This window comes from Mirounga angustirostris, unplaced genomic scaffold, assembly GCF_029215605.1.
Source record: "Mirounga angustirostris isolate CCGP_5_RB_7025 unplaced genomic scaffold, mMirAng1.0.hap1 SCAF_9, whole genome shotgun sequence".
NCBI classification, from domain to species: Eukaryota; Metazoa; Chordata; class Mammalia; order Carnivora; family Phocidae; genus Mirounga; species Mirounga angustirostris.
Window position 1 is genome coordinate 35,426,733 of NW_026991717.1, and position 23,288 is coordinate 35,450,020.

Below are 23,288 nucleotides of genomic sequence, written 5' to 3' on the forward strand. Positions count from 1 at the left end.
GTAGGAAGTAGTGGAAATGAGCCTCCTCCCCAGGAGGGGGTGGGAAGGACCTTACACATTTGAAGAGGCTGGCCAGCTATAGGCAGTCTCCCTCAGAATGAGTCAGCCTGTCGGTCCTGCCTCTAAAGCCTGTCTGCAGGAGCTGTTTTGAAAGTGCAGGTGCACAGCAGGCGGATGGAGGTGGCTGCAGACGGCAAGCTCCCTGCCCATAGCCAGGCTGGACGGGGATGGGTGTGGTGTGTGGGAGCAGAAAGGAGAGCAACGGCCAAAAGAACTCTGAGTGCCTGCTACTGGCCAGCCGCCTGCGCAGAGCCAGTTCTGACTGATCCGTGCTGGTTCAAATGGAAGGAAATAATTCCACACTTGATCAAACAGAGTTTGATTGGAGGCACCTGGTGTGAGTGGGATTAAATTAATTCCCAGCGTCACAGGTCCCATGGGTCCAGATTAAGGGGATCTAACAGCTCTCGTAAATTCTGACCAGTTTAAATCATTTATACCACATTGTACTTAATGCCACTGAATTGTACACCTAAAAATGGTTGAAAGGGTCATTTTTATGTAATGCATATTTTACCACAATTTAAACAAAGCAAAACTAATAAAATGTGTTCAAATCGGATTGATTCATTAATTCATTTAAAAGACATATACTGAGTGCTACAGATGAAATGAAGAAATGTTCCAGTCCAAAAGAAGCTCAGAGTCAGGTGGGAGAGGTGCCGTATAGTCAGGAAATTATACTAACAGGTGGTATCATTGGGGGGTATACAGAAGTCTCTGAAGACTGCTGGGACGGGAGCAGAAATCTAGGATGTTCTGCTTGAGCTGAGTCGTCAAGGATGAGGGGAGTTCTTCAGGCAGTGCCTGGTATGAACAGGCCTTAAGAGCAAGGATATGGATTTTGCAAAAACAAGCTTTAGACTTACAGATAAATTACAAGACTAGTACAAGGAATTCCCTTGTGTCTTCCTCTTCCCTTAATGTGAACATCTTGCATAACCAAAGTGCAGTTATTATTGACCAGACTTGACCCAGCTGACCAAGGCTGCTTCTTCAGAGCAAATTCTGATCCACTTCAGACTGGGTCAAATTGTAGAGATCGTATTTTGCTTAACTGTCACAAAATGTTCTTTTTATTTATTTTTTATAGACATTTATTTTTTTAGTTAATTTATTTATTTGAGAGAGAAAGAAAGAGAGCACACCGAGTGGAGGGAGGGGCAGAGGGAGAGAATCCTCAAGCCGACTCCGCGCTGAGCATTGAGCCCAACATGGAGCTCCACCCCAGGACCCTGATCATGACCTGAGCCTAAATCAAGAGTCAAGTGCTTAACTGACCGAGCCACCCAGGCACCCCAAATGTTCTCTTTATTTAAAGTCAAGGCTGGGGCGCCTGGGTGGCTCAGTTGGTCATGCGGCTACCTTCAGCTCAGGTCATGATCCCAGGGTCCTGGGATCAAGCCCCACGTCGGGCTCTCTGCTCAGCAGGGAGCCTGTTTCTCCCTCTCCCTCTGCCTGCTGATCCCCCTGTTTGTGCTCTCTCTCTTTCTGTCTAATATATAAACAAAATCTTTTTTAAAAAAGTCAAGGCTATACCGTGAAATCCAATCTCATTTTAAACAAAGATATTTACATTATGCATAGGCACCAATGAATATTAATTATGCTAAAAACAGCAAGCTTTTCATCTTTCAGTCCCACTGTATTTCTACTTTTATCTGAGTGCATATGTATGTGTAAAATCAGAGAGGCAGGATTTGGTCCTTCCGTATGAGATAAGCTACTAACCCTTACCAATAAAGAGGGCAGAGAAGAGCAGGTGCCTCAGAGTAGTAGGGGTCATCTAGCCCCAGTGACTTCCTGGCATGTCAATGTCTTCCATATACAACATCTTGGAGCATGAGTTGTTAATTACGCTCTTGCATATCTGCAATGACAGGTGCTCACTACCTAATAAAACAGCTCATACTTTTGTTGGAGGCTCTCTGTTAGAAAGCTCCTTTTCATTTTGAACTGAAACCATTCCCCTGTAACTACTAGCCTGACCTCTTGAAATGACAGACAAAAAAACATAACTCTTCAGTCATGTGTCAGCTCTGCGACATGTGGGACAGCCCTAGGTTATACCTGTGGTCCTGGTGTAATAAGTAATAGTGCCCCTTCGCTCCATTGGTTGTTTCAGTTGTGATGAGAAAGGCTCTGGTCATCCTACAGAGGACTTCCACTGCCCCACCTGGCTAAGTGTGCCCCCTGCCTAGAGCCGCATCCTGGGCAGTCAGTCATTCCTCCAGCAAAGTGTTGGCGCGTGGGAAAGGCTCCCGAATGCGTGAGGAAGAACAGCCTACTGCTGAAAGCCACTTCCTGGGATTTCAGAGCATGTGGAACCAGAGTAAGAGCCAAGTGTGAACAGACTCCAGGAAGGAAACCTAGGACAAGCAGATCTTTGTGGGGGAGATTTACCAGTAACCCAGCTTCTGTACTTCACTAATAAGCACCGACCAGAATCCTTTTACCAGCAGAACATTTCTTGGGGCTAGAATCTAAAAATTACACTTTGAAAAACACTGCTTTACACTCTTTTGACAAACACCAGTGTTTTCATCCTAATGGCATTTCAGGGGGTTGTGTCCCAGCAGGGAAGGAAACCCCTGTATTATCCCTCCTTTGTTAACACTGGAAGGTTGAAGGGAAACAGACACATACTCAAACCCCTAATTTCAGGCTCCAGCGAGGTACCAGGATCCATCACAATGCTTATACAATTGTGCCTTTTACTTTCTTGGTTGTGCCTTTGCAGACTGTAAAGTCAAGGCAAGCTTGTGCCCAGCAAATAATAAGGAAATAAGGGAAACACAAAAACACAACACAACACAACCTGTCGTGAGCTGGTAAACTTGTCATCTGTGGTTTTAAGCTGTTTCTAAGTGCCTCGGATGAGTACAAAGGAGCCTTTCCTCCCCTTCTTGCCTCCTGAGTTCACTTCATTCACTTCTCCCTCCAGGGGATCTGGGATGTCAACCTAAAAACCAAGTCCCAAGCTCGCATGCCCCTGGCCTGGGGCTGCCCCCCTACTTGACCTGTAATCCACAGCCATGCAAGAGAGGAGCTGTGGCCACCAGCTTGGAGGACAGAAGCAAATGGCTTCTAGATGGCATATCAAGGTTTCCTAACCAGCGTCAGAGTTGACAGGCCACATTTCAGATTACCTAATTCTTATTCCCTCTCTCCCTTCGCTCTTATCCCTTCCTGCCCCGTGTCTGGTCAGAAGAGATAGGAAACTTCGTGTTACCTGGTACAAGACAACTTTTGGAATCCCAAATATTCAGATTATTTCTCTCTTCCCTCTTGGAGAGTGATAATACTCACAGCTCAAAGGCATCACCCAGACCGAAGCTGCTTCTCTCCAGGAGAGGCAACGCTGAGCAAGAACGAGAGCGGACACCACATCCCCCAGGGTCACGGGCTCCCTTTGTCCGTCTGGCACCAGTCACCTAGATGAAGACAATCGCCATTTACAGACTAAGTCCACGTGCTAGCACCTCCTCCCAGACACGACTGATTGATCATCCTTTTATTCATCCTCCCAACCTATACTGATTAAAGCTGACGACGAATGATTGCAGGGAGAATGAGAAAAGTTAGCCAAAGTAAAAAGAGGCCAGCGTTGGAGAGACTGTTCTAGACAGAAGGTAGCACGTTTGCAAAAGCCCCGGGAGAGGCGTGGCACACACAAGGAGCAGAAGGAAGGGAGTGTGGCCAGGACTCAGAACCCAAGAGAGAGGAGGGAAGTGGGGCAGGGATGGGCTGAGGTCTGACTGTGCCAAGCTTTGCAGGCACGGCTCATAATTCCTTGACCACCACAAAGGCACAGGGGTGTCCCATCAGAACAGATACAAGGAGTGGGGTCCTGGAGCCCCCTGCTGCCCTAGATGCTGGATTGGGGGGGCGTCTAGGGGTTCCAGAGTGGAAGAAGGCAGGAGACAGCTTTGGGTAGTGGCCATTATTCTAACCAATATAGAAGTATATCATTTTGTAAATGATATTGCACAAATCTGTTAAAGTTTGGTGATGCTTATGTCCATTTTTGTAAGTTGGGTTATTTTCAAATGAGCAAGAGGAAGCTTCTGAGGGGGTTTAAGCAGGAGCTGACATGATCAGATCTGTGTTTATCCAAAGGGAGAGGGAAAAAAATCCACTTTGTTATTTAAAAAAAAAAAAAAGGTAAGGCAAAAACATCATTCCACAATTCTTTTGTAATGAAAAAATTAAATGCAAAATAAAACAAATCCATCATCCTAAAGGAATGCCTTGTGTCTGCCTTCCCGTGCTTCCTGGGAGACTCTCCTAATAAGGCCTTGTCTTTCACCCATTGCCCATGCTGACCTTGTGACCAGTGCTGCAAGCCTCCCAGATGGCCTGGGGGTGAGGGGTCTCAGTGCAGGAGGCTGCTTCTCTGTTTGAGGGTAATCAGCTTACACTGCGCCTGAAATTGCTGTCACCTTGGCCTCCCTGGCAATTTTCCCTCTTTAGCAAACTGGCTTTCTTGTTGAATTAATTAATTTTTATAAAGTCTCAGAGATACTGCATAGCCAGCGAACCCTGGCCAGATATGGTTTGTATATAAACCCAGGCCACCACGGGCTCACAAAGTCAGTCTACAAGTTCATTGCTTTATCTTGCCTACTCACTTTCATCTTGCCTGTCTTCAGTATACAGAGGCCCTACCAGACTTTGCTACCAAGATGTTCATGGCTCCTGTGTTGCTTTTTTTTTTTTCCTTTAGTGTTTCCTGTGTCACTGTTCTCTGCACGATGGAGTCTTCTACCTGCAAGAAGCAGTTCCGTGTAGTAAAAGCAAGCGGTCAGCCCCCCAGCCTCTATACCAGCGTCACCCACTGGCCACGTCATCATAGGAATCACCAACCCGAGACCTGTAGTCACCTTGTCTACAAAATGGGAGGAAGGTATTTATACGCTGGAAGACAAGGGGACTGGCTCACCCCAGGTCTTAAAGCCCCTTCCAGCTCTCCGACCTATGATTCTCTCAGAAACTCTGCAACAGGGAAATTATGTGGCTCATTTCGGATCCATCTGGGAAAAGATGACATACACAGAGAAGTATGTGACTTCTTTTTTTTAAAATTTCAAGCTGCATTTGAAATGGTTTCTTTCATTTCCACCCCTCATAAGTCCACAGATGGAGGAAGCTAGGGGTCTCGTGACTTCAGAAAAAGCCATCACAACCACTAACATCATCTTGAGTTCCAAATCTCATACACACTGAAGCTGAAGATTTCAGGGCCTACTCAAAGCATATTTAATCTAATCGAGTGGTGTTTTTTCCTTTTTTGGGGTTAAAGCAAGAACACTGCTAAGTCTCCTTCATGGGCTTGTGCAGAGGCTCAGCCCAGCAGTATGGACATGAGCTTCTACTACTACTTATGCCTCTTTCTAGAACTTTTCTATGGATTTCGGATTTGTTCAGGAAGAGTTCTGAGACCTGAGAAGCATTTCTTCTAAAGCGTTTGGAAGAGTGCAACCTCCAAGGACCAGCTGCCTGAGGCGGGGAGGGGGCTTACTGCCTCACCTCTTAGGTCTTGTACCCATCACAGAGAAAGCCATGTGAAGGCACAGGTCTTTAGACAAGGCAGAGCTCCCCCTGCATCAGCTGGGCTACTTAAGGGCATGTTTCCCAGGAGTTGGGGAAGCAAATGGAAGTCTTCAGTGTAGAGGGAACAGGAAACTAACTTACAATTCAGAAAAAAATAGTAACAGCTTGTTTTAATCAGGTTTAATCACTTAACCTGTCTGTACCTCAGTTTCCTCGTCTGCAGAGGGGGACTAAACACTCACTGCTGACTTCTCTCAAGTGGGGAAATGGGTTGAGAGTACTGTTTTTAAAGATCTTATTTATTTATTCATGAGAGACAGACAGAGAGAGAGGCAGAGGGAGAAGCAGACTCCCTGCTCAGCAGGGAGCCCAAGCTGGGACTCGATCCCAGGACCCTGGGATCATGACCTGACCCGAAGGCAGACGCTTAACCGACTGAGCCATCCAGGCGCCCCAGGTTTGAGAGTACTCTCATGCCCTGTACCTTCCCTTTTAGAATTGTAGTCTAAGAGAAGTTGGACTGTGTGTGTACTTGTTCTGTCCCTTTTTTTTCTGGCTAGCTGGACTGCCATTCTTCCATTGTCATGGGAACATTCCAAAGGATGGATGAAGGGTACAGGATCAAGCAGGGAACAAACATAAGCAAGAACAAGCATGTAGATTAAGACACCAACTTCTTCTGACCCAGTTCTATGAGTGGAAAATACCACACAGTGAGAAAAAAACCACATCACCCTGACATGCATGCAATTAGATATTGTGGTGCAGGTCAGAGGTCAACCCAAAGGGCTTATTTTTCTTTTTTTCTTTTTCTGTTTCTCTTTTCTTTCTTTCTTTTTCTTTATTTCCTTTCTTTTTTTTAACAGGTTGTTTCAAGAAGAGAGAGAAAAAAGAAACACACTTTCACAAGATTAACTTTAATTGGGGTCAAACTTTTTACTTGTCAGCATCTGAAGTTCCCTTGAAGCTAATAAGAACCATCTTCTGTGTGACGGTTTCATGAAGAAGAAACATCTGACTTATGGAAGATGTGGGGGTTTTATAGTTAAACAAACGTGCACCTGGATCCTTGCTCTGCTAACTTATTAACTGTGTGACTCTGGAAAAATGACTTGATGGAGTCTGAGTTTTTCGACTCCTAAGCGGAGATAATAATTCTTAAGCGCACGGTTTGGGTAGTCATTACTGAGGTTCACCATTTCCCCCTTAGGGGGAAGAGAGAATTTGACTTCCCTGTCCCCTTGTCCCACAGTTAAGTGTGGCCATGTGACTTGCTTTGGCCAATGGAATGTGACTTCTCTTTCTAAAAATTGAAAGGAGGGAGGGAGGGAGGTAAGGAAAGAAAGAAGGAAGGAAGGAAGGAAGGAAGGAAGGAAGGAAGGAAGGAAGGAAGGAAGGAAGGAAGGAAGGAGGGAAGGAAGGAATGGAGGGAGGGAGGGAGGGAGGGAAGGAAGGAGGGAAGGAAGGAATGGAGGGAGGGAGGGAGGGAGGGAAGGAAGGAGGGAAGGAGGGAGGGAGGGAGGGAAGGAAGGAAGGAAGGAAGGAAGGAAGGAAGGAAGGAAGGAAGGAAGGAAGGGCTAGCTTTAAGTCTTAGTGTACAAATCATGTTCCCTTCCCACTGATGTTGTGATCGTGGAAACCATGGTTAAGATGTGGCCTTGGTTAGCCTGAGTCTCAGAGGTCTCTGAGGAGCAAAGCACCCCCCTGCCTTATTGTGTAAGCATGTGTAGCGTCTTTTGTTGTGTTAAGGCACTGAGATATGGACTTATTACTGCAGCACCACCTAGCATACTGTGATTGATACAGTGGTTGTTACAATAAAATATGATGGTGTTTGCAAATACAATTTGGCAACAGCACCGTGCTTCCAAAGTCTTGTTACTTCACCATACAGAGGTAATTGTGCTGATTAGGAGGCCCGTGCAAATTCTTGCACAGGTCAGGTGGCCACAGAAGGCTGCAATTTCACCCCCAGATTGTCTCCACCAGGGGCTAGAATCAGGAAGATCCAGAAAAATCTCCCCCAGTGGGTCTGCCATGGTGACCAAAATACCACGTCTGCCTTTGATTAAACTCCAGATAGAGGGCCCTGAAAGCAGGCTGCTTAGGGGGAATTCACCAGGCTCTGGGGAGCAGAGTGAAACTCAGGAAGGGGGGAAGACATAGTGAGGGAAGCAGTTTGCAGGGCAGGGATGCAGAAGTGAGGCCCGAACCGCGGTGGGAAGTCCTTGGTCGTGGGAGGCTTAAGCACACCTCTGGACACGGTCCCTGCCTCTCCTCTCTTGCCATGCCAGCTTGTCTTCCCTCCCATAATCATTTTTCTTCCTCACACCTTCCACAATAACTTCCTTGGGAGTGATTCTTTATGCCACCCCAGTCGGACCTCTGACTCTCAACTCCAGGCTCCCATTGCCTAGATATTTTGGCAGGCTCTTCCCATCGATGTGTTATGGACAGAACACAGAACATATCCCCTCCCCTCCTGCCACCTGAACCCCTGTTTTCCACTCTACACTCCATGTCTGGGTGAAAGGCACCTTCTCCCAGTCATTCAAGCTCAAAATCTCAGAGTTCTTATGGTCTTCTCAGAGCATTTTTTCCCCCATTAATGTGAAAAAGGAGGATACAAATAAGAAAGTATTGTGCAGGCCTAATGAGGTTGTGGTTCAATCTTAGTGTGAATGCGTTCCTTTGAGAATTTGTCTTTGGGAAAAATGCCTCTAATTATAGATTCAGAAAATAGGATGTGGATAGCCTAACTCTTTTAGGTCATAACAAAGAGCTATTACTGACATTTTTTAAATGCAACTTTTTCTTTTGCAATAAATGCCATATATAAAGACAGCATTTTTCACATAGCAAATGATGAATGATTTAAGAAGCAAAAGGAGACACTATTAATTCCAGAAAAGCTAAAATAAGGGGAGACACACTAAATACAACTATAAATCCTGGACAGACTAGATGGAGCAGGTATCCGAGGGCTCCAAAGCATAGACTGTAGCCTGCAGGTCGGGGAAAGAGACCAGAATGCAAAGTTCCACTAAACCAGCAGTGAGTTTGCCATTCTTCTTTTCCTCCAGTGTTGCCCAGCCTGGAGTCAATTGCAGTCAGAAACTTAGATATGTGCTCCAGAAGCAGACAGAAGGAGCTCCAAAAGAAGTCCTCTCTTTCTGGTTCAAGAAACAAGAAAGGGGATTCCTAAGAGTCAGAGAGAGAGGGAGAAATCCTCTGGGTTTTGTTTCTTTTTTTCCAGCCTTGCCCACTGGCAAGTGGCAGCCGTGGAGGTGGGGGTGGCAGTGGCAGTGAGCAGACCCCTAATGGGGGAACTGTTCTATTTGAGCAGAGGAGAAGTGATCACATGAATGTGCAGCAAATCTTCATTCTTCCTCCCCCCGTCCCCTGCCCCCCCCCCATCTTCCTGTCCTTTGGCTCAAGATACAGAAACAGTTACAGGAAGCATGTGGCAGAGCAAGGAAACTAAATCCCAAGCTTGCTGGCTGGAGGGCTCAGAGTGGAGGCTCCACAGAGCCACAGAGTGTTGCAGAGATCATAGAGAATGGAGAAATTAAGAAAAGAAATCCCATAAACTGATGGATGAACTCCTGGGCTCCCCTCCAAGCTACACATGTGTGGATATGACCCTAAACAGCATACCACACAGGTTTTGAGGACTGAACTAGAGGGTAGACCATGATCCAGGCCCAAGACTGGCCACTGCGTAGCTCACACACAAGACTCATCTGAATGGCACTGCACTTTAAAAACAGAACTGACGTTGGAACCAGAGGAACCACAGAGGAATGTTGGAACTTACAGCCAGAATAGAACCTGGTCCATAGCCTGCTTAAAAAAAAAAAAAAAAAAAAATCAGTGTTCCTTTTAGGACTTAAACCAGACTTAGAGTCTTATAATATAATACTCAGAAGGTCCAGGATATAAACCAAAATCACTCAGCATATAAAGAACCCTGAAAGTCTCAACTGACAAGGAAAAAGACAAAGAACAGATGTCAACCCTGAGAAGATTTTTAAAGTAGTGATTATAACCATGCTCCAAGAAGTAAAGGCAAGCACTCTTGAAACAAATGGAAAAATAGAAAGTCTCTGCAAAAAAGAAGATATAAAGATAAACCAAATGGAGGGGCGCCTGGGTGGCTCAGTTGTTAAGCGTCTTCTGCCTTCGGCTCAGGTCATGGTCCCGGGGTCCTGGGATCGAGCCCCACATTGGGCTCCCTGCTCGGCAGGAAGCCTGCTTCTCCCTCTCCCACTCCCGCTGCTTGTGTTCCCTCTCTCGCTGTATCTCTCTCTGTCAAATAAATAAAAATCTTTAAAAAAAAAAAAAAGATAAACCAAATGGAAATTTTAGAACTGAATAGTACAATAACTTAAATAAAGTCAGTGAGTGGAAATAACAAGGATAAATCAATAAAAATTATCTAATCTGAACAACAGAGGAAAAAATTGGGGGAAAAAAACCAACAACTAATAGCACCTCAGGGATCCCTAGAAAAATACCAAAACATTTAATATTTTTGTTAATAGACTCCCAGAAGGAAAGAAGAGTGTTGAATGGGAACAAATATCTTAAGAAATTATGGTAGAAAAACTTACATATTTCACAGAAGACATAAACATACAGATTGAAGAAACTCACTGAACTCCAAACAGGATAAAATCAAAGAAACCCACACATCATACTCAAACCAATGAAAGAAAAAGCCAAAGAAAAAGTCCTGAAAGCAACCAAAGAAAAATGATGTATTTCAGACAGGAGAACAAAGGTTCACATGAATGTTCATTTCTTATCAGAAACCATGGAAACTGGAAGGAAGTAGAAGAACATTTTAAAGTGCTGAGAGAAGAGAACTGTCAGCCCAGAATTCTATATCCAGTGAAAATATCCTTCAGGAATGAAGATGAAATAAAGACATTCTCAGTTAAAGGAAAAGGAAGAGAATTCATTGCCACCAGAACCATTCTCTAAGAAGTGGTAATGAAATTCTTTGTAATAGGAAATTACAGAGGAAAATCTGTAACAATAATGAAGGCAGAACAACTGAAAAGGCAAATATCTGGGAAATATAATAGAATTTAAGTTCTTTAAAATATATACGACAGCTGAAAGCAAAAGTTATAACACTGTCTGATGGAGTTGTCAATGTATACAGATGTAATACTATGATGAGTACAACATGAAAAGGGATGCCAGAGGCACTTACATGATAATAAAGTTTCTATAATTCACTTGAAATTGCAGAATAGAATTCCACATAGGTTGTGAAAAGTTAAGTATGTGTGTTGTATTTCCTAGAGCAACTACTAAAAATGTTTCCTTTCAAAGAGCTATGGTAAAAATCTCAGAAGGAAATTAAACAGAATACAAAAGTATTTGAGTAATATGAGAAAAGATAGGAAAGGGAACTTGAAAAACAGATAACTAAAATGGTGATTTAAGTACAAACCTATCAATTCTTCTATTAAATGTAAATGGTGTAAACAAATATACCAGTTATTTGTTGCAGTGAAACAAATTGCCAAAAACTTAGCTTAAAACAAGGTTATCTCCAGGGATGTCCACTATCACCACTGCTATTCAACATAGTATTAGAAGTCCCAGCCACAGCAATCAGACAACAAAAAGAAATAAAAGGCATCCAAATTGGCAAAGAAGAAGTCAAACTCTCACTCTTTGCAGATGATATGATACTTTATGTGGAAAACCCCAAAGATTCCACCCCAAAACTGCTAGAACTCATACAGGAATTCAGTAAAGTGGCAGGATATAAAATCAATGCACAGAAATCAGTGGCATTCCTATACACCAACAACAAGACAGAAGAAAGAGAAATTAAGGAGTCGATCCCATTTACAATCGCACCCAAAACCATAGGATACCTAGGAATAAATCTAACCAAAGAGGCAAAGGATCTGTACTCAGAAAACTATAAAATACTCATGAAAGAAATTGAGGAAGACACAAAGAAATGGAAAAACGTTCCATGCTCATGGATTGGAAGAACAAATATTGTGAAGATGTCAATGCTACCTAGAGCAATCTACACATTCAATGCAATTCCCATCAAAATACCGTCAACTATTTCAGAGAAATGGACCAAATAATCCTACAATTTGTATGGAACCAGAAAAGACCCCGCATAGCCAAAGGAATGTTGAAAAAGAAAAGCAAAGCTGGTGGCATCACAATTCCGGACTTCCAGCTCTATTACAAAGCTGTCATCATCAAGACAGTATGGTACTGGCACAAAAACAGACACATAGATCAATGGAACAGAATAGAGAGCCCAGAAATGGACCCTCAACTCTATAGTCAACTAATCTTTGACAAAGCAGGCAAGAATGTCCAATAGAAAAAAGACAGTCTCTTCAACAAATGGTATTGGGAAAATTGGACAGCCACATGCATAAGAATGAAACTGGACCATTTCCTTACACCACACACAAAAATAGACTCCATATGGTTGAAAGACCTCAATGTGAGACAGGAGTCCATCAAAATCCTAAAGGAGAACACAGGCAGCAACCTCTTCGACCTCAGCCGAAGCAACTTCTTCCTAGAAACATCGCCAAAGGCAAGGGCAAAAATGAACTACTGGGATTTCATCAAGATCAAAAGCTTTTGCACAGCAAAGGAAACAGTCAACAAAACCAAAAGACAACCGACAGAATGGGAGAAGATATTTGCAAATGACATATCAGATAAAGGGCTAGTATCCAAAATCTATAAAGAACTTATTAAACTCAACACCCAAAGAACAAATGATCCAATCAAGAAATGAGCAGAAGATATGAACAGACATTTCTGCAAAGAAGACATCCAAATGGCCAACAGACACATGAAAAAGTGCTCAACATCGCTAGGCATCCGGGAAATCCAAATCAAAACCTCAATGAGATACCACCTCACACCAGTCAGAATGGCTAAAATTAACAAGTCAGGAAACGACAGATGTTGGCGGGGATGCGAGAAAAGGGAACCCTCCTACACTGTTGGTGGGAATGCACGCTGGTGCAGCCACTCTGGAAAACAGTATGGAGGTTCCTCAAAAAGTGGAAAATAGAGCTAGCATACGATCCAGCAATTGCACTACTGGGTATTTACCCCAAAGATACAAATGTAGGGATCCGAAGGGGTACGTGCACCCCGATGTCCATAGCAACAATGTCCACAATAGCCAAACTATGGAAAGAGCCAAGATGTCCTTCGACAGATGAATGGATAAAGAAGATGTGGTATACACACACACACACACACACACACACACACACACACACACATACATGCAAATGGAATATTATGAAGCCATCAAAAGGAATGAAATCTTGCCATTTGCAACAACGTGGATGGAATTGGAGAGTATTATGCTGAATGAAATAAGTCAATCAGAGAAAGACATGTATCATATGACCTCACTGATATGAGGAATTCTTAATCTCAGGAAACAAACTGAGGGTTGCTGGAGTGGCGGGTGGGAGGGATGGGTTGGCTGGGTGTTAGACATTGGGGAGGGTATGTGCTATGGTGAGCGCTGTGAATTGTGTAAGATTGTTGAATCACAGACCTGTACCTTTGAAACAAATAATATATTATATGTTAAAAAAAAAGAAGAAGAAGAAGAATATAGCAGGAAGGGAAGAATGAAGGAGGTGAAATCGGTGGGGGAGATGAACCATGAGAGACTATGGACTCTGAGAAACAAACTGAGGGTTCTAGAGGGGAGGGGGGTGGGAGGATGGGTTAGCCTGGTGATGGGTATTAAGGAGGGCACGTACTGCATGCAGCACTGGGTGTTATATGCAAACAATGAATCATGGAACACTACATCAAAAACTAATGATGTAATGTATGGTGATTAATGCAACATTAAAAAAAAATGTTATCTCACAGTTTCTGTGGATCAGGAGTCCAGCCAGGCATGGTTTAACTGGGTCCTCTGCCTCAGGGATTCTCATGGAGCTTCAGCCAAGGTGTTGGCCGGGGCTATGGTCTCATGTGAAGGTTTGACTGGGGAGGGACCCACTTCCAAGCCCACTTACATGGTTGTTGGGATGATTCAATTTCTTTTGGGCTGGTGGACTGAGGGCCTCAGTTTTCAGCTGGATGTTGACTGACAGCTGCCCTCAGTTCCTTGCCATGTGACTCTCCCCAACATGGCAACTTCCTTCACCAAAGACAGCAAGGGAATGAGTCTATCAAGATGGAAGTTATAATCTTAGATGATGTAATCAAGGAAGTGACATCCCATCACCTTTGCCACATTGTATTGGTTAGGAGCAACTTACAGGACCTCCCCACACTTCAGCAGAGGGGACTAAGCAAGGAATATAAATTCAAGAGACAGGAATCATTGGGGACCATGTTAGAGTGTGTCCATCAGGCTTCCCAGTCAAAAGACAGGGATTTAAAGAATGAATTAAAAAATAATAATAAAACAAGACATAACTATATATTGCCTAAAGGTATATTGATATAGGCATGTTCAAAATGAAAATATGGAAAAAAGATAAACCATGCAAACACTAATCAAAAGAAACCTGGAATGGCTATTTTAATATTAAAGTAGACTTCAGAACAAGGAAAATTACCAGGAATAAAGAGGAGACACTGCATAATCATAAAAGAGTCAATTCATCAAAGAGGCAGCAATCCTCAGTACCCAACAACAGAATTTCAGAATACAAAATTAATAACTGATAGAAATGAATGGAAAAATGACAAATCCAGTTAGAGTTGAAGACTTCAAAACTTCTCTCTCAGTAACTGATAGTATAAATAGAGAGAAAATCAGCAAAGATGTAGAAGAACTGAAAACACACCAACCAAATCTAAATGCTATTTATAGAACACTCCACCCAACAGCAGAACACACATTCCTTTCAAGTACACAAGGAGCATGTTGGAGCTCCTGATGCACAAACAGTTCTTCTCAAAGGCAGCCAGAGAAATAGAGAAGTGGTGGGGGGCGGGGGTGCAGAAGGGGAGAGGCATTCTCTTACTTTACCATCTAGCCTCCTAGGGGACATCTTGAGGCCATGGTCAGTGAAACTTTGAAATGAAAGGGCAATTCTCACTTTAATCCAATTTAATCTAGCAGCTTAAACAATTGAGAACAAATTTCATTTGCATAAAACTCTTTAAACAAGTTTGATCTGATCAGACCTGGTGTGCAGGCTTGTAGGTGTCCAGTTTTGAAATATAAATTCCAACATTTTCTTTGGGAAATATATTTGTCTTAAATGCGGTTCACATAAATTACCTTTACACCTCAGTTTTCCTGTCCATTGCAGTACAACTTGTATTCTCATTCATTCTCTACATCTTTCCTTTCTGCTCCTGTATTGGTTTGCCATTTGGATAAATAAATGTGATTATGCATCAATTTAGGTGGCATGTAGGCAGTCAACGTAGTTTTGAATTCATTCCTGTTTGCACTGTCCCTCAGGCAGGAAGTCTGTAACTAAGCAAAAGTGTCAAATATCCCTATATTAAGTTGGGATTTAATTCAGAAATTCTTTGAAGAAAAAAATATGAAAGTGTTTTTATTGGAGAGCTATAATCAGATTATGGAGAGATGGTTAGCAGTTCAATAGAGTCAACATATTTTCCATAGAAACAGCACCACTGGGACAGAGCCCTCACAGAGCTGGGCAAATCTTGTCTCTTTGAAAATGTCTCTTACTGTGGATCTGGCTCCTCAGTAATTATTTTTGATAAAGTAATTTCAAATCTTAGTCTTGTCTCCATGGGAAAAAAAAAAAAGATTTCCCCACCCAAAAAACGTGAGAAGGTTGATGCCTGGTCATGTACTATGTGCCAAGAGCCCCAGGGAATGCCTGAAATGGCAGTACTGAACCCGAAATATATTGTTTTTTCCTATAAATACATATGATATAGTTTAATCTGTAAATTAGGCACAGTAAGAGATTAACAATGATAATTAATAATAGGACAACTGCAACAATACGGTGTAATAAAAGTTATGTGAATATGGTCTCTCTCTCAAAATATTGTACTGCACTCATTCTTCTTAGGATGAGAGATGATAAAAGCCTATATGATGAGATAAAGTGAGGTGAATGACAGACGTTTTGACATAGCATTAGGCTACTATTGACCTTCTGACCTACATTAGAGGAAGGTCATCTGCTTCTGGGCCACAGGTGACCATGAGTAATAGAAAGCGAGATCAGGGGTAGGGGGATGAGTTCACTCCCACCAATGGACTCTCATCTCTAGATAATCAGAAAAAAATTTTTTTTTGTTTTGTTTTTGCAAAGAAACTGCCCCAATTTGATTAATCTGGGACACTCAACAGTGTAAGAAATCATTTTAATGGTATGAGTAAGCTATAGACCAATGAACATTACAAATAATGTACTGAATCAGTAAAGAGCTTGCTTTGGATTTTTAAAAAAATATACACCTTTTAATGAACTATGTAAGCAAAATGTAAATAAGATATAGTGGATAATGGCATCTATAACCTATCCATCTCTCTTTTTTTCCCCTCAATAAATAGTTAATATATCTTTGCCAGATGGCAATGCTGGCCAGATTGATCTGGTTTAAACTGGCCAAAGCTGGTTTTGTTTTTGTTTTTTTTTTTTAAAGATTTTATTTATTTATTTGACAGAGAGAGAGAGACAGCGAGAGAGGGAACACAGGAAGGAGGAGTGGGAGAGGGAGAAGCAGGCTTCCCTGCAGAGCAAGGAGCCCGATGCGGGGCTCGATCCCAGGACCCTGGGATCATGACCTGAGCCGAAGGCAGACGCTTAACGACTGAGCCACCCAGGCACCCCCAAAGCTGGTTTTAATCAGCAAAAGCAAAACTATTGACATTAGATCCAGTTTGAATTAGGCTACTTTGACAAATGTGACTTTAAACTGGTTTGATTTAGTTAGAATCCCTTTGCTAAGAATCATTAATCTCCCTGCCAAGAATCATTTTACACCATTTTCCCCCAATAGGAACAGTATCACCTGGCTGAATCCAGTTTCCTTCTTCTGAACCGCTGTGATTCATGTTGGTCTGACCCAGTAAGGACAAGTGAGAACCAGGCTTATCTGGTCTCAGTCAGCATGAATTGCTCTCAATTTGATTTGTTCCAAGTTGGAAGGTTTTATTCTACTTGAGCTGGCCTTATCCAATTTGATTCAGGAAGGTTGGATTTGACCTGTTTAGAACAAGTTAAAAACTGATTTTAACCAACTTGGAATCCATTTGCTACTATGATAGCTGGTTTCCCTTAGAAACCTGACATTCACAAATGGCTTAACTAGTGTGAGCCTATTGTGAACCATATGGACCCAGATGAAATCAGTTATTAGAATTCTTCCATGTAGTCTAATACACTTAAAGAAAATGGGGATTGTAGAAATCCAGGTTTCACAGGTTAGGGAGAAACAGGGGTGGGGGATGGAAGGTGCTATATCTATATTCTTCTAGATATAGGTCAAAATGGATAGTCAGGGTCAATAAATTATTTTTTTTAAATATGGATCAAGGCCCCAGAAAAGGTAAGAAGGCATAGAAGAGAGGGGCTGGATTGGAACAAAGTTGGGACAAAGGTATATTGTAATTAAATTGGGGGAAGAGGGGAATTATATGGATGTGGTAATGATTAGTTTTAATATCATATGAAAAAAATTTAATTTTCATCACACAATTGTAATTTTGGTTAAACAATTTTTGTAGCTGATTATACTCTTTTGACGATTCTATCAATTTTCCAAGAGCTATTCCCCACTCCCCCTGAGACATCTGGAGAGCACCACGCACCTCTGTGGCCTTTCTCACCATACCTTCCTCATCCCCAGGGAAGGAGGTGAAAACCATCAAAAGGCTGGGGCCTTTGCCAGCCAAAGGAAGACAATTTGCAGTTCACGATGGCCCCTCCAGAGATCCCACCAAAAGGACACATGTTCTGGACTATAGCAAGCGACCACCTCTTTGCCACTTCCTGCTCTCGTGTAACACGTGTCAGGGCTGTAGCAAAGGCAGTCATCACCCAGCCCCTTCAACAGAGGTGACCCTACTGTTAGGCAACCGTTAATGTGTGCCCGAGACAGGCCTGGTTTACATCTGAGGTCCCAACGTCATTACTAATAGCGGCCCCTTTCTCTCCCAAAGTGGTTCCAGTTTGGGCAACAAATTATATGATCAAGCTGTCTAAGGCCCAATCTCCTCCCATCTGTCCCAATCTCCCTCTCTCTCTTCTCTTCCACAGAGATTGCATCCATTTCATAATTTAAAATTCTGTCTCTTTGAAGATAACTCCAGAATTTTCATCTCCATCTTCTTTTCCCCTGAGTCCGGTCCATAATCTCCACTGGGATATTAACAGAATAACCCACTTAGCGCCAGTGCCAATGGCCCAGACTGAGATATTGCTGTAGCCTCACCCCCCATCATCCACTCCTGCCACCCAGAAACATGTCCCCTGGAGAGTTATTGACACCAGCCTCCACACTAAAGAAAGATGGGAAATATTTGTTCCCATGTCGGAAAATAAAAGGGTATGTGCACACGTTGCCAGGGTTCCTCTGGAAAGCATCCAGGAATCGTTCCAGAATTCCATTTCCAGGTTGTGTTTCTTTAAGGAAACATTCTGCAGCTGAGAGGGAACAGCCTGCCTGGTGCCGCCCAAAGTAGGCATTGCTATGGCAGAGTGGCCTTACTGTGGAATAGCAAAGGATGGAGTCATGGGGAAAACACAACATGAATGGGCAGAACACACACTCCACCCCTGAGGAAGCCATAATCAGGTAGCTGCCACATTTTCCGAATTAAACAGACCAACTCCCCCGGCTGCAGACCCACAGCGAGGACCTGCTGGATGGGGAGATGTGCTCCACCCTGGGATCAGGAGCCAGCCCGTATTTCTGGAGAGAAGGGGCGAACTGTGAAGAATCTCTGAACCAGGTGCACCTATTCACCGAGCAGAAGGAAATGCTGGAGGTGCATCTATTTCTTTATTCTGCAGCATGGACCAAACTCCATTGACAAAATGATTTGAAGACCATTGACTGGAATAATAAAAGAAGAGAAAAGCAAACTTAAGCGGGTTTAACACTGTCTTGGGTGGGGTTTCCCCAAAGGCAGACCCTGCGACAAGGATTCCAGGATGTGTAACTTACTCCGGAGGTGATCTTGGGAAGCACGTGAAGGGGTGGGGAGGAGACAGGGAAGAAAGGAAAGCCAGGCAGGATGTGTTGATGACTAGATTACTGCTGTGGATAAGTGGGGCTCAGTCCTGCTGGGGACCCTCTGGAAACTGTGCAACACACTGCAGAGTTGTCCTGCTGAGAGCAGCAGGGAAGACGTTTCTATCAACTCCTGTCCCTCAGTGGTAAGGGGTCCCTCTCATGTTAACTCACTGGCCCCTCTGGCCTGTTGCCCACCAGGAGGAAGTGCACTCTTGAGCTGGAAATTGCCCTTAGGTGGAGAGAGCCAGGAAAACATTCTTAGGTGGGGAATGAGCTCTAGGGCAGACCCAGGGCATATGGTTGGGGGACCAAGAGCGTCTCCTAGAGAGAACTCCCCCCACCATCCAGAAGAGGAGGAAGGGAGGGCAGCAAGAGAAGAGTAAAGCTGGAGGATGAAGACAGCAGAAAAACCTGAGGTGTTTGCCCCATGTCAAAGCCTAGACTTGAAAGATCAGACATTTGAGCTTCCAGGGTAGACCGCTTCTGTCCCATTCTACCTGTGCTCCTCCTCTTCCCCTCCCCCACCCACACTGAAATATGAATTCATTTGTAGGGGCTGGGCAGGAGAACTGGAGGCTGAGAGTGTCCTCACAACTCTTCCCTAAGCAGCAGTGGCTCTTTCCATTCCCTTTAGACTGGAAGGAGCATTATGGTGGCCACATGCTGAATTCATAAGCAGGGGATCTCAAAATGGTTTCATTGGGACTTTAACTGATAGAAGAGCAGCCTTCGTCGGGGGCAGTATAATCTCCCGTGGTGAGACCAAGGTGGGTGCATCTATCCCCTGCTCGTTGTGTAAACTTAGGCAAATTTCTTCATCTTTTTATGCTGTTGTTTACTCATCTGGGAAACTGAGTAAAATAATAGTAAACTTCTTGCTTTCCGCGCTATCCAGGGAAGGGTCCATATGGCGTTGTTTCGCATTCCCATTGTAACTTAAAGGGAAAGCCTCACAATGTCTGGAGCCCTTGATGTCCTGCAAATGAAGGAGGAGGATGTCCTCAAATTCCTTGTAGCAGGAACCCATTTAGGTGGCACCAACCTTGACTTCCAAATGGAACAGTACATCTACAGAAAGAAAAGTGATGGTATCTACATCATAAATCTGAAGAGAACCTGGGAGAAGCTTCTGCTGGCAGCTCGGGCCATCGTTGCCTTTGAAAACCCAGCTGATGTCAGTGTCGTATGGTCCAGGAATAGTGGCCAGCGAGCTGTGCTGAAATTTGCTGTTACTACCGGAGCCACCCCTATTGCCAGCCTCTTCACTCCTGGAACCCTCACCAACCAGATCCAGGCAGCCTTCCGGGAGCCGAGACTTCTGGTGGTTACTGATCCCAGGGCTGACCACCAGCCTCTTACAGAGGCGTCTTATGTTAACCTGCCTACCATTGCTCTGTGTAACACAGACTCTCCTCTGCTCTGTGTGGACATTGCCATCTCTTGCAACAACAAGGGAACTCACTCAGTGGGTCTGATGTGGTGGGTGCTGGCCAGGGAAGTTCTGCGCATGCCTGGCACCATTTCCCATGAACACCCATGGGAGGTCATGCCTGATCTCTACTTCTACAGCGATCCTGAAGAGATTGAAAAGGAAGAGTAGGCCGCTGCTGAACAGGCTGTGACCAAGGAGGAATTTCAGGGTGAATGGACAGCTCCAGCTCCTGAGTTCACTGCTACTCAGCCTGAAGTCGCAGACTGGTCTGAAGGTGTGCAGCGGCCCTCAGTGCCTATTCAGCAGTTCCCTACTGAAGACTGGAGCGCCCAGCTGGCCACTGAAGACCGGTCTGCAGCTCCCACTGCTCAGGCCACTGAATGGGTAGGAACAACCACTGAGTGGTCTTAAGCTGCTCTTCTTCCACAAAGGCAAACAAAATGGAAATAGAAATGGAAAAGGTTGATGGAAAATAACCAGTTTGTAAATAAAATAAAAATAAAATAAAATAAAATAATAGTAAACTTCTCATAGGGTTGCTTGAGAGTTAAATGAGACAAGGCATGCAAAGCCCTCATCACAGTATCTGGCACACAATAAATACTCTATGAATTCTAGCTACTATAATTTCTCACTCATTCAACAAATTTTATTGAGTCTCTTCCATGTGTCAGATCCTATTTCAGGCATCAGTGATATATCAGTGACCAAACAGACTCAACTCTTGCCAAGAAATATATATTCTATTGCCTTAGAGACCGACAACAAACAAGTAAGCACATGAATAACCATTATAATATCAGGTAATAAGTGCTTGAGATCTGCAAAGATCCTTGACAGCATTCTAGGCAGTGGGTAGAGGAAATATAAACGTCATGAGGTGAGAATAAAGTTAGTGGGTTGAGAAAAAGCATGAAGGTCGGTGTGATGAGAATGGTGAGCAAGAGAGAAGGTGAGAGGGAGAGGCAGCTGTGGTAAGGAATCTGGATTTCATTCTAAGTTTTGAGTAGGGTTTGACATGATTTCATTTGTGCTTTTAAAATATCTCCCTGGGGCGCCTGGGTGGCTCAGTTGGTTAGTCGTCTGCTTTGGGCTCAGGTCATGATCCCAGGGTCCTGGGATCAAGCCCAGCATCGGGCTCCCTGCTCAGTGGGGAGTCTGCTTCTCCCTCGTTCTCTCTGCCCCCAACCCCGCTTGTACTCTCTCTCTTTCTAATAATTAAATAAAATCTTAAAAAAAATAAAATATCTCCTGGCTGGCCATGGAGAGAATAGACTGGGGGAGGGATAGCAACCGAGAATGCAGAGGGATGAACTCTGAGGCTAGGGGAGTAGGTCCAGAGGGAGATGGCTGTGGTTCTGATGGGTGACAATAGTAAAGATCAAAATATGTAAAGATATTGAATTTGGCTTAAATTTTGCAGATGGAGCCAACCACACTTACTGATGGTTTGGATATGGAGTGTCGGACAAAAAGAAAATTCAGTTACAGTGGATAGGCTTGGAGTCTGAGTATCTGAGTAAGTGGTGGTGCCCTTGATTTAGAGAGAGGGGCAAACTAGAAAAGACAGGTATGAGGAGGGGGCCTTGCAGGAATTGGAAGGAAATGTTTGGGTATGGTTAAGAGACTGGGTAAGATCACCTGAAGAGTGAGAGAAGATAAAGAACAAGTCTGAAGACTGAGCCCTTGAACACCCCAACACTGAGAGGGAAAGAAGAGGAGAAGAAACCAGCAAATGGCATGAAGGAGTGACCAGTGAGTAGGAGGAAAGCCAGGGGAATGGGCTATTCCAAAATTCAACCAAAGAAAGGGTCTCCAGAAGAAGGATATGACTTACTGTGATAAATGCTAATAAGAGGTCAACTGATGTGAAGGGGTGACGTGACCAGTATATTTAGCAGGATGAGAGTTTTTGATGACTTGAAACTTCTAGTTTCAGTATTACTATCGAGACTATAGCCTGACTGATAAGGGTCAAAGAAAGAACAGGAAGAGAGGAAGTAAAGCTAGTAGCAACAGCTGTTTTGAGGAGTTTTACTATAAAGAGAGCAAAATAAAGTAATAGATAAAGGAGGAATTGGAGGTCAAGGAGAGATTTATTTTTAAATATAAGGAGGGATGTTACAACATATTGGTATGCCAATGGGATGATCCACTAGAAATGGAAAAATCAATGATACAAAAGAAAGATGCAAAGTCCTTGAATGGGAAAAAGAGATAAGAACCTGTGCATAAGTGGTGGGGTTCCTGAACAGAGGCAGTGACAGGTCATCCTTTGTAACAGGAAGAAATGCAAAGGCTAGAAATACAGCTGCATGAAATATTCCTGGGTGCTTAGGGCAACTGCTTCTTTTTTCTAGAAAATTTCCCCAAATACAACTTAAGCAACTATTAAATGGCTCAGCTGGGGCTGTAGGTTTTGTGCTGCCTGCCAAGCAATGATTTGGGGTTCACAGCCAATCCCAAGCAGTAAAAGCAGAGGACATGAGGTCAGAGAACACATTTTTTTCCCATCCTTGCAGGCCTTCAATAAATGTTGGATTGACTTGAATTATGAGAAATTAAAATTCATTCATTGAAGACCTGCTTAAAAGATACTTACAGATGGTGCAGAAAGCCATTTTTCTGAGGAATTAATACAGCTTGTGCAGTCCTCTGAGCAAATCTGTCTGCAGATGGAAAATGTGGAAGGATGGACCCCTCCACCATGGAGAACTGGGACTGGTTCACCAACCTGACCTCTGTTCAAAAATATGGCATCCTTTTGGTTAGTATCCAAAATATATGAAGAACTTCTACAACTCGACACCCAAAAAACAAATAATCAAATTTAAAAATGGGCAGAAGACAGGAACAGCCATCTTCTTCCAAAGAAGACATACAGATGGCCAACTGACACATCAAAAGATGCTCAACATCACTCATCATCAGGGAAACGCAAATCAAAACTACAATGAGATATCACCTTACACCTGGTTAAATCAACAGCACAAGAAACATCAAGTGTTGGTGAGGA

The 23,288-nt window shown here is 43.6% G+C and overlaps 1 pseudogene; it reads left to right on the forward strand.

The window, feature by feature from the left end:
- Window positions 1–19,795: 19,795 nt before the first annotated feature.
- On the forward strand, window positions 19,796–20,685 carry LOC123862310 (small ribosomal subunit protein uS2-like; annotated as a pseudogene).
- Window positions 20,686–23,288: the final 2,603 nt, after the last annotated feature.